This window comes from Curcuma longa, chromosome 20, assembly GCF_044706935.1.
Source record: "Curcuma longa cultivar G26 ecotype Majalengka, Jawa Barat chromosome 20, ITB_CL_G26_1.1, whole genome shotgun sequence".
Taxonomy (NCBI): Eukaryota; Viridiplantae; Streptophyta; class Magnoliopsida; order Zingiberales; family Zingiberaceae; genus Curcuma; species Curcuma longa.
In genome coordinates this window covers 8,900,688-8,918,500 of record NC_133880.1, presented here as the reverse complement: position 1 = coordinate 8,918,500, position 17,813 = coordinate 8,900,688, and the positions used below count along the sequence as shown (strand labels likewise).

The 17,813-nt window shown below is 34.4% G+C and overlaps 1 non-coding gene across 1 annotated transcript; it reads left to right on the top strand.

The window, feature by feature from the left end:
* The first annotated feature begins 17,304 nt into the window (after positions 1 to 17,304).
* On the top strand, positions 17,305 to 17,408 carry LOC141814093 (small nucleolar RNA R71). The gene has a single exon (XR_012600440.1). It is a non-coding gene; the product is annotated as a small nucleolar RNA R71 (small nucleolar RNA).
* The last annotated feature ends 405 nt before the right edge of the window (positions 17,409 to 17,813 follow it).

Below are 17,813 nucleotides of genomic sequence, written 5' to 3'. Positions count from 1 at the left end.
GATTGTGGAAGACAGCTGGTGGCGTGGGGGAGGATGACGGTGAGAATGGGTCTGGTGTGGTGGGCAGAGGCAGAGCAGGGGAGGAGGAAGGAGACAGAGGAGGCGGTTTTGTTTGGCGTGGTTTGTTTTGGTCCGGTTCCGGTACGGGTTTGGTTTGCGTTGTTAGGATGTGTTGGCAGAGGAGTAAACGGGAGGGAGGGGGATATTTATAAGGCAATGGAGGAGTCCAAGTTTCTGAAATCACTGCAGCTCATTCAACAGCACGAGGACACTTGCAATCGACTATTCTATTTCTATTTTCTTCTTCTAGAACAGAGACAAAGAAACGTCATAATGTATGAATGGGGAAATCAAAATGTGTGATTTCAGCTCATTCAACAGCACGAGGACACTTGCAATCGACTTTTCTATTTCTAGAACAGAGACAAAGAAATGTCATAATGTATGAATGGGGAAATCAAAATGTTTGAAAAGGTTTTGTGATAGATAATTTTATTGAGTCGAGTCTAAGTCTAGTCTAGTCTAGTCTAGTCAGTCAGTTCAAAGTTAATTGGTTTGACTGGGTTGGCCAATCTAGGCTGGTTATTGGCTACTTTGGGTCTGGGTCTGTTAGTAAAATTGGTTTAGTTGTTCATTCACCACCGAGGGTAGGGCAGTTTGATCTATCTAATTGAGTCAATTGATTTATAATGATAGATTTGAGTTGGGTAGCTACTTGACCTAGTTAATTATGTTAAGCGAGTTGATCCTTCTATTGGTCACTTAAACTCGTTGCGCAAGCTAAGCTAGCCAAGTGGATTGGGTGGACTGAGTGGACCATGCCAAACAGACTAAGTAAATTACATAATATGAACTAGTTGGATTGAATGGCTAGGCAAGCCAAACAGTCAAATTGTGTTGTTCCATCGATCCAAGTCCAAGCTAACAGTAGGAATACGATTCAATTTTACAGTATACTTAAATCCAAATGTACTATATATGCTACTAAACAATATATTGTTTAATTAGTAGCTAATCCAAATTAACTCATCCTCCTTCTAATAATATAAAGAATATACACAATATTAAACATTTAGATGAATGAGAAAAATTAAAATTTTTAATTTGATTTTATTTGTTAGACCGCTCATCCCTGCTTTAGGCATTTTAAATGAATCAAAATGTGTTTGACAAGTGAGTTAGGCGTAACAAGTTTAGCGGTTTGGTCGAACTAAGTATGTTAGAAAATCTACTTAGGTGAATAATATTGTTCAATCAAGCATAAAAAGTGGCATCAATTGAGTAATCTATTTGGATTGTACGAATTGAGCTAGTCATTTAGTCTAAATGTATTGATCAAATCATTAAATCATTGAGATAGTTGAACTAGCTAGACCAGCCAATAAATATAGTTTGACATTATATATAATTCTTTATTTATGTCATTCTGTGAACTAGACACTAATGTTAATTGATTGTTTAAGTTTAAAAGTTGTTTACCCAAATGACATCCCAAGTCGAAAAAAGATTAGTTTCCTTCCCGCCAAGAGGGGTGCCAATTTGGTTTTTAAACAAATATTTTTTGAATTAGTGAGTTCTTTTGGGTTCATCAAAAACAATATAATTTAGGCAAAAAATTGTGGTATTACAGCATAAAAATAGTCGCTTAAGAGATTAATTAAAGACACACAAATAATATGAAGGATACAAAAATGAGTTTATGCGCAAATAAAAAAATGGCATCAACTTACGCACATGCTAAGAATGAAACAGTCAAGCTATTTTTTGATTTGGACTGAGAGATAAAGCAATCAATGACATTTAAAATCAAATTTTTTTTTATAAAATAGTGGTTAGACCTGCTATATATGTTATATAGAGCTAAATTAATATTGAATTATAATTCAAGTATATGAGCAAAAGATGAGAATTGTATAGATGATCGAGGGTGTTAAAGTAGATATGCGAATATGTGAGTATTGATATGATAAGCATTGAGAATATTATATAAAAAATCGAGAATATACTTATTGAGAAAAAATTTTGAGAGATAAATTTAAGATTTGTAGTTAGATGATTAATAAATGCTCTAATTAGGCGATATAAATTATTATAAATCTGTAAATCAAACCAGAAAGGATAATACTAAAAAAGATTTATTTAATAATAAAATAAGATAAAATTTATTTAAATAGAGATGATAATATAATAGGAGATAGAGCTCAATGATGTAAAATGACTTATCTTACGTTGTGGGATAAAATTTAATTGTTATTGTTACATGCATGGATAAAAAGTCTTACCCCGTAATGCCCGAGAGTGAAGGGAGGATAGTATGGTAATTTGCATGTCACTCATATTATGTAAAATATGGGTGAATTATTTTTCATGATTTGATATTCATATATGACTATTTAAAAAAAATCAAATAGAAAATTGAATGGGTTTTGGGTCATTGTTGGAGTTGTCAAACAAGCCAATCAATTCAATTGGTGGGCCTACATTTTGATAAAGTTATTCACCCAATCAACTCCATTGACTAAACCGCGACCTAAGTTAATTGGTTAAATCGTAAATTTATTAATTTTATTAACATACTTATCTTTTCAAACATCCAAAACATGAGGGGAGATTGGATTACTTATCCTTTCTTATAGATATCTAAGTGCATTAAACATGTGAATTAGGAAGAATTGATCAACAAAATATGAATCATAGATTGAATGTTGATATACCTCAGAACAATATAGCTCTAGAGACAAAAATATATTGTTCTAAGATATATTCATATTTCGTCGACCAGTCCTTCCTAATGCTAGTCTTTGTTGAAAAATTTTCATTAAGAGAATAACATAATTAGTGCATGTAATATATAAGCAAACCAAATCTTATATATCTCATAAACATTTGAGATTATTATTTGTCATGTTTATTTATATTTATCATGATCAAACATCAATCAAGTTCATAAAGTAGTAGATATATCAGCATCATGCAAAACATACCTGACAGTTAATGCAATGCGATAGCAATCTATATATATATGCTGGAGTTCTCTCATATAAGATCTATGACATTCGATGATGGTAACTTATCATTCGGTGGTAGCACTCCCTTTAAATGGTCAATCGACAAAGATAAACTCATGAATCTCTCTAGGAATGATCATGATATGGTGGTATTTTTGTTGGTGCAATGATGCTTCAAAATGGTCGGTGTTGTTTTGATGTATTTGATAAATTAAGGGATTTTGTAATTAGGCTTGCTTATGACCTTAATGTGTGCATAAGTAGGCATGGACCCAGATTGCCCTTCGATTAAGCCACCCTAGCTATTTGTCTTTGCTTGCCAAACTTGATTGACCTGACCAACCTACACATTCGCTTCCATTATTTTTTACTTGTCTGGTTACATTAAACTAGATCAAATGGATTTATAGCTAGGTTCAACCAACTCGGTCGACACATTAACATGTTTAATTTGCTAGCTAGGTTAAACTTGATCAACTCGATCGATTTGATCTTTCCTGACTTGATAAAAAAATAAGACAAGATCCACGTACGTACATGCAACTACTACTCACAAATTAAAGCTTCTAATTCTTCTATATATACATTAATTATCCACACGCAAAACTTTCCACCATGCATGCATGTGCATCGTCAGAGGACATTAATTATTCCCTAGCTAGCTTTTAAAACTACAATTAATTAATTCCAACTTGATTTAATTGGCTCATGTATATATCTATATATATGTATGCTTCAATGAATAAAATTGCAGTTTTTTTCCTGCGATCTGTTATATGCAACGATCTGCACGAGCTGTTTTACGTGGTCAAATGATATATACATGCATCTTCTCCTTGAGAAAGCAATGGGTTCACTGAATTAGATATATAGCTAGGTCATCCACGCATTACACATTACTACACAATTCAGTTAATCTTTTTTAGTACATATGTAATTCAAACAACTAGCTAGCTAGCTAGCAAAAATAAATAAATAATTAACTAATCTGATCAGAATTTGAATTTGAGGTGAGACGGAATTGTTGACCTGGAAATTAACGCATGAAGAGGCAGCTGGAAGGGAAGCAGCCAATTGTCTGCTGCCTGCTGTCTCAGAAATACGAATTAAGAGATTTGCACGAGAGAAACTCTACGAGCATCGCTGTCTGATCAAGAAGCTAGAGCAAGTGCTAGCTGATATATATGATTCAAACAAGCTAAGATGCAGAGACAAAGTCAATTCATGTCTGGGGAATTCATCAATGTTTTAGTTAATTAGTGGAGTTGACAGATTCATCGATTGATTGATACAACAGCAATTATAATAACGACTTCAATTTTACCAACGGCGCCCATAGTTGAGTAATACTATGTCAAGTAAAATAGCTTCTTTCACAATCATCAATTATAATCTTTTAATTTACTTTTTTGTAAATAATCATGAAATTAATCTTCTAAAACCGTTGTTGAGAACGATAAATTATACCTTTTTATTTCAAGAACACATCTTCCAAATTTGATACCCAGCGGCCCCATACGATCGACTGCACGACCATCTGTGAGGAGGTAAATCGAAAAACTATAGTTGTTCACGACAATATTGCTCGGCTTTTTGCCCTCTTCTGTAAGTCTGTTCTATCGTAACCAACTAGCTATATCCCAGGGGCTATAGCACTTGTTTCTTATATATATACCCCACGACCATATAAGGCAAATCGACTAAAGGACGCATCAAAACCCTTGCCCTGCAATTATTTTGTAACCAACTAGCTAGCATAGCACTTGTTTCTGATTATATATAGTGTTGTTTTAATTAAATCATCATCACTTTGGTATTAATTTTTTATAATATTGTGATGTTAGATTTGAAAGATCATCACTGTTATTCGAAGACTAGTACTTAGTCTTTTAAAAATTTAAAAACCTTTTTGAGTAGTGTTTATAATGCCTTCAAACAATAATTGAGTGTACACTTGACTCTAGAATACTATATAAACATAACTTATAAGACTTGAAATGGGTGTAATTTGAGTCTACTAAGTCGATCCATTAATAGATTTTGATTGAAACTTATTGATAGACCTATGAAATGAATTTTTAAAATATTGCAATGAAATGAAAGTGTTGAGTGTATAAAAGGTATATATATGGATGTTGTACAATCATGATAAGTCTCAATCAAAAAGTTATAGATCTGTGTCAATTATCACAAAGTTTGAAACTTTTTACACCTTTTGAACACTGTTTGGAATGTTTCGAGATGATAACTGGGGGTAATGACAGAGCAAGAAATCTTATAGCTCCCGGGTTGATCGGAAACAAAAGCCTCCGAGCTACCTTCCTCTCTTTTCTTCTCGAGCTATCGTCCTCTTCCTCATTCATTTTTTCCTTTCTCCCATCACAAATCTAGCAACTTCTTAAGTTGCTTAAAAAAACTTGAAATTGTTAGTACCAATAGAATCAAAATATCTATACAATGGTATGATTTTGTCCACTTTAGACTTAAACCCTCATGGTTTTATTTTTAGGTTCTACCCAAAAGGTCTTATACAATTGAAAATATCTTCCATCTTATAAACCTATAATCTTTTTCATATATTTTTAATGTGGAACTTTGATTGTATCCAATAGAAATAAGTGCAATTTGAGCTTACTAAGTCCATCAATAAATTTTGACTAAAATCCATTAATAGATCTAGGGAATATAAATTTCTAAAAAATTATTATGAAATAGAAGAGTTGAGTGTAGAGAAAGTATAAATATTATACAATAATTGTTCTAAGTATCCTACAAAAAGTTATTGTCTGTGCCAATTGACACGAACTCTAGTGTTGGTTTCCAAAGATCAACACCACAATATTCTGTTCTTCTCAAAAAAGTTGGCATTGGTTTCGGAAGATCAACACTACGTTGGTGTTGTTATTCAAAGATTGACACCATGATGGTGATGTTTTCATGAAATCAGTATCAAGGTGATGATGATTTAATGAAAACAACACCAAAATAATTTATTTATTTATTATTTATTTAATTTTTAATTTAATTTTATTTCATTTTGCCCTCAAGTAATTAGCTATTTAAAAATAAAATAATAAAAAATAATTTTTATTAACATTCTTATAATTTTATAATTTTGAAAAAATATTGATATATTTAGGAGATGATCATGCGTTTAATGATGTAATTTTTTTTAAAAAATATATTTTTCTAGAGTCATCCATCCATGACTTTTATATGAAACTCCTTGATGAAATAATTAAATTTTTATTTTTTTTAAATTTGATTTGGTTTGGTTTGATTTAAATAAAAAAATTAATTTTTTCTTTAATTTAAGGTAGAAATACAATTTAAAATTACAAATATGCCCTTTGAGAAATATCAAACTTTGATATGGATAAGTGCCTCCTTTAATTTCATAAAAAGCCATTATAGCAATCAAATCTTTATTTTACTAAATACGAATATATGTGTCATTACAATCTATATTATATCATTATTTATATTTAAATAAAATAAAAAAATAAAATTTTATTTTATTAAAAAAATAAATTAGGAGACACTAATGCAACCTGTGCAAGAGAAATAATTAATTAATATTGTAAGTGAGCGTGACATGAAATTAATCAAGTGCTGGAGCTATCTATCATTAATCGTTGAATTTGATTTCTCCTTTCGATCGGTGTGTTTCACATGTATGTGGATTATGCATATAGCTAGCTAGAAACTGCACTAGTACTTCTGTTCTTGACGATAAACTTTGATATATATATATATATATATAAGGTCAAGATTTATAATATGATATATATATATTATATTCTGTTAATCTTTATTTCGTTTAATTAATTTTCGGAATTGCTATAATATATATAATTAAATATCTACGATAAGATCGTACGTGTTTTACGACTGGATTGTTGTGGCTAAGAACAAAGTCGTTAAATTCCCCATCAATCATTCCACGTATCCGATGGAACTTAGGACAAGAGCAAATTAGGCGCAGCAAAGCAAAGAATCCACAGACATTCCAACACGTCCCTCCTAATCGAGCTACCTATCTACCTGTCTGTACCTTCAAAACAATCCAAACAGATCATCCATCCATTTCAATTCCCAGCTAATTAATTAATTAATTAAATTCCTCAAATCTCTCTCTTCTGTCTCTCTGTCTGTCTGTCTCGCTTTAAAACTAAGCAAAATCGATATATATCTATATATCTTTCTACAAGAGTGGCGAGTGAGGCAGCTGTCACAAGCTTTCTGCAAAGGGACATTACATATATATCTCATGCTTATGCATGCCCTCCCTCACAGACAGTCATGTATATGCATCAGTAGTTCTGAGTTGCGTGGCCTTCTTCTTCTTCTTCGTTCCCATGATGCTAGCTAGCTATAGATCGTTTACTATTCTCTCTCCTCCTCCAAGTAAACAACAGCTAGCCACATCTGGCCCCACCTTGCATGCGGCTATCTATCTACTCAGTGCCAGGGAATCCACTCACAATTCCTCACTCCTATTCATCCTCTTTGATTAATTAAAGTATATATATAAAGTGAGTGCAATGTTTCAGTGTCACTGAGCTCCACAAGATTACAAGAGCAGAAAAGAGATATTTTTATTTTTTAAAATTTTTTTGAAGTATATTATATATAGTATAAAATAAAATTTTTTTTATTAATGGGTTAACTGATTGGGTTGGTACCATCATGTTCTTATAAAAGGTGTCATGATATTAACAGTAATTGACCAAAGAGCTAGCTGACTTTTTAAATTTTCCAAAGAACACATTTGTTTCCTATTTTATCCTTCCATCAATCACTGTGGGTTGGATTTTAAAGAATAACATTATTATGATGTTGTATTTTAAAAATCTATAGTGTTGATTTTAAGATTTATATAGCACTAAAGTAGTATTAATTTTAAAAATCTATATATACCACTGTGGTATTGTTCTTTGAACGCAGTACTATAGTGTTTGACAAAGAGAGATAAAATGAAAAACAAATAAAAAATCTAAAAATTAAGTGGATCTTTTGAAAAGTTTATAACTTTAAATGTATCCTTTAGTGTGGTAATTTTAATTATTCATGCAGGCTGCTGGTTGCTCTTCCTCCTTGCTTTTGGTATTTGATGCAAAGTCATTAGTTATCTTAAGGAAAAATAAAAATAAAATGATCATTCTTAATTATATATTATATTATTTTTTTCTTTCAAATCTTATTGTTTGTCAATTTTACATGTTAAATTTATCTACACAGTAGAATTTTGTAGGAGTGAAATTTCAAATATTTGACTCGATCGTTTAAGCATTATCTTCAGCTAATTAAAAATCATTATCTAGATATCATCAAGCATGAGTTGTTGACAATATTGTATATATAACTTTGAATAGAGATGGACATTTGTCACATGGTTTGCTTAAATAAACTGTTATTGTATTTTTATCATAATTAATTCATAAATTAATTGTCAATATTGGACAAAATTTACCATTCTACATCTTATAATATTTCCTTTTAGGCCTTAACTACTATTTATTTACTTGTCAAAAATATTTAAGAATTCAAAAAATAAGAATAATATAGAAAAAGCAATATTAAAAACATTAATCTTTCTGAATGGAATCTTTTTGATGCATGAACATGGATCGGTCAATATTCACATTTGAGAATGAGTCATAAAATGATAGACATTCAATTAATTATTGGTGAGCATAATTCTGTTTTTCCTAAGTGTGGATTTTTCTAAGATCTTGTATAGAAAAATGCTCGAGATTTGTCAAGTTTGAATAAAATGATAATTGTCCTCCTCTCACAGTTGGGAAGATTCAACAAGAGGGAGAGTCTTTTTCAAGTGAAAGACAATGATACATTAGAAAATGCATCTTCTTCTTACTTTCCTATTCCATTCTTAAATTTATTGATTAGTTTGAAACATGTTCAAGAATTAATACACCAAATTAAATTAAGAATTTAAGTTAGAAAATCTTCATTTATATTTTAGCATAGGGAGAGGAATGAAGTAGGATTGTTAGGTTAAAGGTTTAGTTTAACTTAAACATATTATCAAATATAAAAAAGGGAGAGATTGTTGATATAATATACTTATAGTGTTAAGTTGGTTGAGTGAAAAATTAAATAGGTTAAGGTTGACTGGATACTTGACAAGATACGAAAAATCCAAGTGGTCATAGGTGACTGAACGCTTGACGGTCAGAAATCCAATATAGAGTTGACACGAGACAGAAAGTCAAAGTGGATCATAGAAAACTTGACACTTAGTGATAGCGGAAGTTTTGACAGGTCAAGGTCAATCAAAAGCTAGACAATGATGAAATCCTGACAAATCAAGGTTAATAATGCTAGATATCGGAAAGTCTCGACATGTGAAGGTTGATAGGATGTTGAATTTTAAACATGTTCAAGAATTAATACATCAAATGGTCGTTCGAATGATCGGGGAAGGTAAAAACTTAGCAAAAACTGATTTAATTTATCTTGGAAATTGGTTAGATGAGCGAGCAGAGGGAAAGTACTTTGGAGATTCACCTTAGCAAAGTAAGTGCATCTTTTACTAAATACCCAAGTTTAGTTCGCGATTTTGTGAATGACAAAAGTTAAATGGATCCTTGGTAAAATGCCAAAACATCCATTCAAACTTAGATTAATATTCTCTCTGATGTGGAGGGAACTACGAGCACCACGCAGCATGAATCCTGGTCAACCCGAGTTAAGTCAAAACTTGATTTCAGTTGATTTAGCTCAGGGTGAACTCGGATTAGGTTAGACTGATCCTCCTGAGTTTGTCCCCAAATAGAGTTTAGTTTAGTTATAAGATAGAAGAGGCATCCGTTACTAAAAAGACAACGGTGGAAGATTATTGGAGGCGACAATTAACGTTGCTGAGTAAAAAAGAAGGTATGCTGGTTACAAATATGTATCCATTAGAAACCTTACGCATTTTCTCCTTCTCCATATAAGATAACAGTATCATCATGGAAGAGTATGTGCTTCACTAGATCTCATTGTTTTTACTCTTTTACTTTCTTTTTTATTTTTTTTTTCAGATCTAATTTGAATGTCAGAGGAGTCATGCCAAGATACATCTTGACCTCCCTCTTAACCTCTTTCTAGTCCTCCCGATGGCTGATGTTGATGATCTTTGTTTGACGAATCTAATTAAGACACCAGATGAGTCTATGAGCTCACCCGATAGAAACCAATTTAACATAAATCGATGGACTTGACTCTCATCCGATCTACCTACAGACACATAAAGGAGACATCCCATCCTGTTACATCCCATCTCTTGATTTTGGACCGAGATAAATTCAATCAATCCCCATAAATTCAATCACGTCACCTTTCCTTGAATCATCCGTCCAAATAGACTTGTCAGAAAGTTGTTTCTTGGCGAGTTCTCAGTAGAGGGACATTAAAGATCACACCCACCCCGTTGACCTTTGTGTCCAAACAATATCTAGAATCTAGATTGAGAGTCAAACTTTAAGCATTGACATTGAATACCATATATGTGCATAGACTTTGATGGTCGTACGTAGACATCGTTGACCATATCAACATGTGCTGTTCAAACTTGGAACACACATAGCTTAAAACAAGGCCAACAATGGTTTACTTGGGACCAAAAACCACAAACTAAGAATAGTCTCTCCCTCTATCAACATCTTTATGATTTTTCCATTTTGATATCTATTCTTTATTATTTATCTTGATTGAGAAATGTTTACTCAAGTCAATGCTTGAAAAGTCAAAAAGAGATTGCTTATTTTGAGGATGAAATTATTTGGTTGTACTAATTTGTATGATTACTTTGACAAATCTATTTGCTAAACATAGTTTCTTTTTTCTTTCAAAAGTCTCAACTTTGTTTGGATCGATTTCATGTAAATATATTAGAAAAAGTTAGATACGAGTTACTTGGATAAATAGTATAAAGAGATTTGATTAATAACGATAAAATAAAATAAAATATATTTATATATCAATAATGGAATCTAATGATTCTATATAATTAGCTCTATTTAGTGAGAAAAAAAACTTAATTGTTGTTGTTTTTTTATTATGATCATGAATGCTTATGACAATATTAAAATAAAAATCTTACAAGCTCATCAAACATATAATTGGAATATGGTGTAATCTTCTAGTATTATTCAAATTTGTGATACTCTCAAGATGGTCTACGAAGTGGTGAGACATATGTTTATACCAACAACACTTAAAATGTAAAAAAAAAACATATCCAAAGAGGGAGCAATGCATACTTGCTTGCATAACATGTATCCTGATGGATTGTTTTATGAATCATGAATTGTAAACCTTATGAACTCAACAAATAGAAAACATGTACATGATCTAGTAACATCGAAATTATAATGAAAAGTAAATACAATAGTTAAAGACGATGAACCTAAAAGCGATAGAATTGCTATCGTCTTAGTGTCGTCCTCGCAATCTAGTAATCTTGTGAAGAAGCAATAGCGAGGATCTTCCATAGGGCTTTGGGCAATGACACCGTACTCTCCTCACCAATGGATAGCAGGGAGATCTTGAATTATCCAATTTTATGGGGATCATGCCCTATTTATAATGAATCCAATTCCATTATCAGTTCATCAATAATAACGGAGTGGGTGAACGAGTTCTACACATGTAAATCCATATCCAATAATATAAACATGTAATTAACCTTAATTAGGTGACTTTGGGCTTGTTCCTTAATGACATAAATCCAACATGCCACAAACAACATATAAGCCCACTGAATAACGAGATAAAATTTAACAATCTCCCACTTGAACTACGTATAATTTGTATACAACACACAAGTAAACCTTAGTTAACCACTTAATAATGCCAAACTTTATGGGTATAGGTACCCCTGTAAAATAATATGGTCCATTAACTCCATTGATATAGGACTGATAGGCTCTCGCAAGAGCATGGTCGTCGTCAAGTAATAAAAGATATCAAACCACAGAGATCATGAAATTTATCACTATACTAGCACATAAAGAGTTTGCGAATGTTTGAGTTTTGGTGTTGGGGGGAGAGAGAAGGAGAACTAGAGTACCTAAACCTCGATCGAAAAGAAATCAACTAGATGACAGGTATGCGAAATGATCTTAATTAGAATTTTGGATTCCTTGAGACTATGGTTGATGTATCATGGATGCTTTTATCATTCCTCAATGTTTATATCAATTCAGGGATTCTAACCAAGCTACCAAATTGACCTCGTCAGGCTTCATTGAAATTCAATCATTATCCTCTAATGCTATGACTACTAGTTGGAGATGATACCTAGATAGTCCGGTTAAAAGGTTTTTCTGCTGTCACCGGGCACCCCGGGCATACTATCTGATATCCTACCCTCTGTCATTGAGTACCCCTATTAAGGATCTCTTCCTAGTGATCAATAGTCATTATATCTCTCATAAGAGTTTGTTACACTTTAAAGATCTCATCGGAAAGTCCGGTTATAAGATTTACCTCCTGTCACAAGGCACCCCGGTCATACGATCTTACGATTTTCTATAAATCATAATTCACTCCCATCCACATGAATTTAAGCCTTCATAAACATATCACCAAACACACACAAGACACAATCCATATAGCAAAGCATAAACATGTCAAAGAAAATGACAAAGAGAAAATCCATTAAATATAAATTATCCAATACATCTCAATTCATCCTACGTCATAGAATCTAAAGGATCTACTCTATGACGGAGGGAATACAACTTGAAGAAGAATAGGTGTTCATCTTTGTTCCTAAATCTAAGAGAGAAAAGGAAAAAGACTTATCAATATGTGCGGATCTCCTTCGAATCACAATCTCCTCGTCGGTGGTGGATAGAAATGGTGGAGTTGCCCTGGAAGAAAAGATGGGATGCTAAAATTCACTCCGAATCATGGCTGTGGCGTGCTCTTGTTCGCCTCTGACGGCCCCATGTAAGGGTTTCAAAAAGATGTATATATAGGTCGGCGCACGACACGGTCGTGCCTCAAGGCATGACCTGGAAGTTTGGCTTGAGGCTTCCGCGGGCATGGCCGTGCCTTGTAGGTACGACCTCTAGCTGGTCTCACGCTAGAAGAAGGGCACGAGGCACGACTCCTGATCTGGTTCATGCAGAATTAAGGGCACTACCGTGCCTTTTGGCACGGCCTGGAGCAGTTGACACGGTATGTTCGGCACGACCGTGTTTGGTGAGCACGATTGCTGCTGAGGGAATTGCAGGAAACACGACCATGGTTTGAAAAGGCACGACCATGTCTTAGCTGGCTTGGGTGTTGTTGCACGACCGTGCCTTGAGGCACGACCCTGTCTTGGGCTTTTGTCATTCTCTCTTCGTTTCACCTTATTTCGCACCGATTTCCATCTTGCAAATGCAAATATATGAGAGCAGATCTCCACACTAAAAAATAGAGAAAATATACCTAATACACGAATAAAGGGTGCGATAAATACAGAGTATCATCATGAAATGCATAAAGATGTGCAATAAACGTAACAGAAATATATATATACCCACACACATCACATCCCTAGACTTAAACTTTTACTTGTCCTCAAGTAAAAACTTGCATCTACATTCAAGTGAAAATACATAGCAGCTTCATCATTCTTAGCACATCAATCAAATCCTATCACAGAATAACAGTGGTGAGCACGATACTGAAATTGTTAAGATAAGGCCTAAGAAGAAGTTCTCCGTACTCAGTGCAAAAAAGTGGCCTTGGTCTATTTGGTATCAAAACTCTACTTAAAGTCAAGTCATCATGCTACCGTGTTTCTAAATATCTTCGGTCTTAGACACTTACCTACCATAGGTTAGGGTCATTCATTCCATTGCACAAGGTCTCAAAGGATTGCCTCAAGATCAAGAGAAACAAAATAATTATTTCTCTAGTAACCTTTATGGATTTTAAAGGGGTAATTGTCAAGTTTCTACTCACGACACTATTTTTTTATCCTATCCCCTTTATTCTTTTTATGTTTTTTTTCTTATATATATATATATATATATATATATATATATATATATATATATATATTTTAGCAAATGCTTTGAAATTAGAGAAACATTTAAGTTTAAAGCATGGCTTGAGTTAGGGATTTGAGATTTTTCCAAATGAGTTGACATGACTTGAATTTATCCAATAACCAAAATGCAATGGAAGGTCACATTGGAAATACTAATACTAGTCCAATCTCATGAACCATGACTAATTTCAGAATTTATCTACCTCCTAGATTAGGCGATAGTGTAAGAGATCCTTAGACTAGGCTATGTCCCAACTCTCTCAAGGTATACCAGCTTACTTCCTGTTATGGTAGATAGGAAAAAATATAACACTTAGAATACTAGCCATAAGTATCAAAACAATCATCTAGAGTAGTAAATGTGCTAGCATTTTTACAAAAGGATAAACCCCTATCGAGATGTTGTTGGTGATTATTTGACATGTTATCTACCATTAACTATTAAAATAAATTTTAAAGTAAAGTTCAAAGTAAATTTCAAAGTAAATTGTGAAACTAAAATTTAAAATAAAATACAATTTTATTTATGTACAAATCTACAATGCTTGCCCCCCAGACTTAGCTCATTCATTATTCTCCCCGATCTGGATATCTGATGCATAAGATTTCACGATGAACTAAGACATTAAATCTTTGACTATGCTTAGATTCATCGAAAATAGCACCATATAACGATTCTATACCTTTATTTGAAGTTCCCCCTCCTTTTGATGATGTTCCTTGCCCTTGCGCCTTTCGGGTTCATCTCCTTCACTTGCTCTTCCAGATTTGCGAAAACTCTTCAACATCTTACCAGGTCTGAGGGAAGAAGCAAAGAGAAAGAAGAAGAGATAGGTTAGGGAAATAAATTGGAAGTTTGCAAGTGGATCTTGGTGGGAAGATGAAGAAGAAGTGAAGAAAAGGTGAAAGAAGGAAGAGGAGTGAACTTGGGAGAAGTTGGAGGGGAGATTTGAAAGAGAAGATGAACAGTGTTTGAATTTTGGGGGTGCACGACAGTGGGCTAGGGCACGTATAGCCATGTGCCAATTTATAGATGATGAGGCACAACCGTGCCACGAGGCATGACCTGCTGAAGTTATTGTGCGGTGGAATGAACACGACCATGCCAAATTGGCACGACCTCAAGAAAGTGTTGCGCGGTGAAGGAAACATGGCCGTGTCTAATAGACACGACCTCAAGGGTTATTCCGCGCAAACTTAGGCACGACCGTGCCAATGGGCACAGGCACATCCTGGGTTATTCGACCCTTATTTCTGTAGGAGACACAGTCGTGTTAAATAAGCACGACCCCGCTTTATTTGAGGTGAACTTCAATATTTCCTGCAAACAAAAGAAAAGTTTATTACTAATTTATGAAAACAATCTAAAATGAAGAAAAAAAATATAAAAACCCTTGGGTTGCCTCCTAAGAAGCACTTATTTAAGGTCTTTAACTCGACTTCTTATTCACTAATGTATAGGGCTTATTGGTTAAAGCTCCATAACCGGGCCCTGACCGACACTTTATATTTTTGTTTCTTTTCAAAAGGCTTACTTATTATCCCGGCTGGTGCAGGTTCTTCCATCGGCAAAGAAAAGGATTGGTACAACCACTTCTTCTTCGGTTGGACACCATCCAACCTGCAGCAACGTTCTTTCTCTGGAAGATATGCATTGGAGTCCAGCGAGAGATTGAAATTCACCTTTTTGTTTCCCACTTCCAGGGACAACTTGTGATTCTTCACATCTATTTTTGCCCCTGCAGTGGCTAAGAATGACCTCCCTAAAATAATCAGGATAGACGGATCTTCTTCCATATCAAGTACAACGAAGTCGGTAGGAACAATAAATCCTCCAACTTCTACTGGCACATCCTCCACTATATCCATTAGGTATCTACAAGAATGGTCTGTTAGTTGGATGACTATGGTAGTAAGTTTAAGATCTGTATATCCATATTTCTCATTGATTGAGTAGGGGATTATACTGACACTGACTCCTAAATCACAGAATGCTCTATCAATAATCATCATACCTATTCTGTATCGTATGGTAAAGCTTCTTGGATCCTTGAGTTTTAGAGGGAGTTTGTTGTTAAGAATGATTGCATAACTTCCTCTGTTAGAGCCACAGTATGCTTGGCCTCAGTTATCTTCTTGGTGGACATTAACCCCTTAATGAATTTGACAAATTGAGGCATCTCGACAAGAGCATCGAGAAGGAGAATGTCCAAGGTGATGTCCTTGACTCAATTGTATAACTTCTCAAACTCAGCATCTTTTTGTTTATAAATAAGCCTTTGAGGGAAGGGTATGTTGCGCACTAAAGTCTTCTTTGATGATTCCTTAGTGGGCGTAGCGGTCTCGACTTCCTCCAATTTATCTTCAACAGTAGGTGTAGAGGAAGGAGGTTGCTCGGCGGTTGATGTGCATGGATTACCCTTCAAAGGAGCAGTCCCTTGAGGTTCCTTGTCCTTCAAGATCTGTCCGCTCCTCAGCTCAATAGCTTTGTAGTGCTCCATAGGGTTGAAGTCCGACTTTCCTGGAAGTGCACCCACTTGCCTTGATGAAAGAGAAGAACTGAGTTGAGCCATTTGCGTTTCCTGCATCTTCAACCTCTTGTCATGGTCGTCTAATTTCTCGTTGATTTTCACCATGTCACCTTGAAGTTGAGAGAATATTTGTCGGCTTTCTGTTCTTTGCTCTTCCAACATCTTCAAAATCTTCTGGTTGTCCGACATCTCTTCATTTTGCTTAGGTGCAAATGGATAAGATGGTCCTTGGTTGTTGTGATATGAGAAGTTTGGGTGATTCCTCCAACTGGATTATAGGAATTTGAGTATGGATTGTTTCTTGTATTGAATGTACCAACTGCATCACATTGTTTGTATTGAGCAATTTGAGCTTGAAGTGACCCAACTTGGCACATCTCCCTTGTATGGCTAGAATCCCCACAAAGATCGTATGATGTAGATATCGCATTAACCTTGTTGACATTCATATTATCAAATCTCTTGTTGAGGGCATTCCATCTGAGCAGTTAATAGAGTAAGAGTGTCTACCTCGTACTTTCCAGGAGTCTTCGAATGATTTCCTCTCTCGGTAGCCCATTGGTGATGGTTGAGGGTCACACTTTCAATTATATCTTCGAGTTCCTCCAAACTTTTGTTCATTAATGCTCCTCCTGCAGCGGAATCCAAATATACTTTGGTCTGATAGTTGATTCCATTGTAGAAGGTGTGAAGGACAAGTCATTTTTCCAAACCATGATGTGGGCATTGTCTCAACATCCCCTTAAAACGGTCCCAAACTTCAAAGAGAGATTCACCATCCATTTGCATAAAGCTGGATATCATGTTGCACATATGGGTTGTCTTACTTGGTGGATAGAATTTGTTGAGAAACATTTGCTCGCACTGTTCCCAAGTAGTTATGTTGTTCGGCGGTAGAGAGGCAAGCCAAGATCTTGCCCTATCCCTGAGTGAGAACTTGAATAGCAAGAGTCGGACTGTATCAAAAGCAACCCCGCGTGCTGCAATTATCTGAGAAATTCTCCAAGTGTAGATTGGGGTCCTTGGTCCACCCCCAAATTGGTTCTGTTAAATCATGGAGATAAATGCAGGCTTGATCTCAAAATTATTGGCTTCTATAGTTGGTCGGGCGATGCTAGATGATATTCCTCTCGCATATGGTGCAGCGTAATCCTTCAATGGTTTGTATATAAGTTTAGTCGTCGGCCCTTACTATATATTTGAACTTATATTATAGAA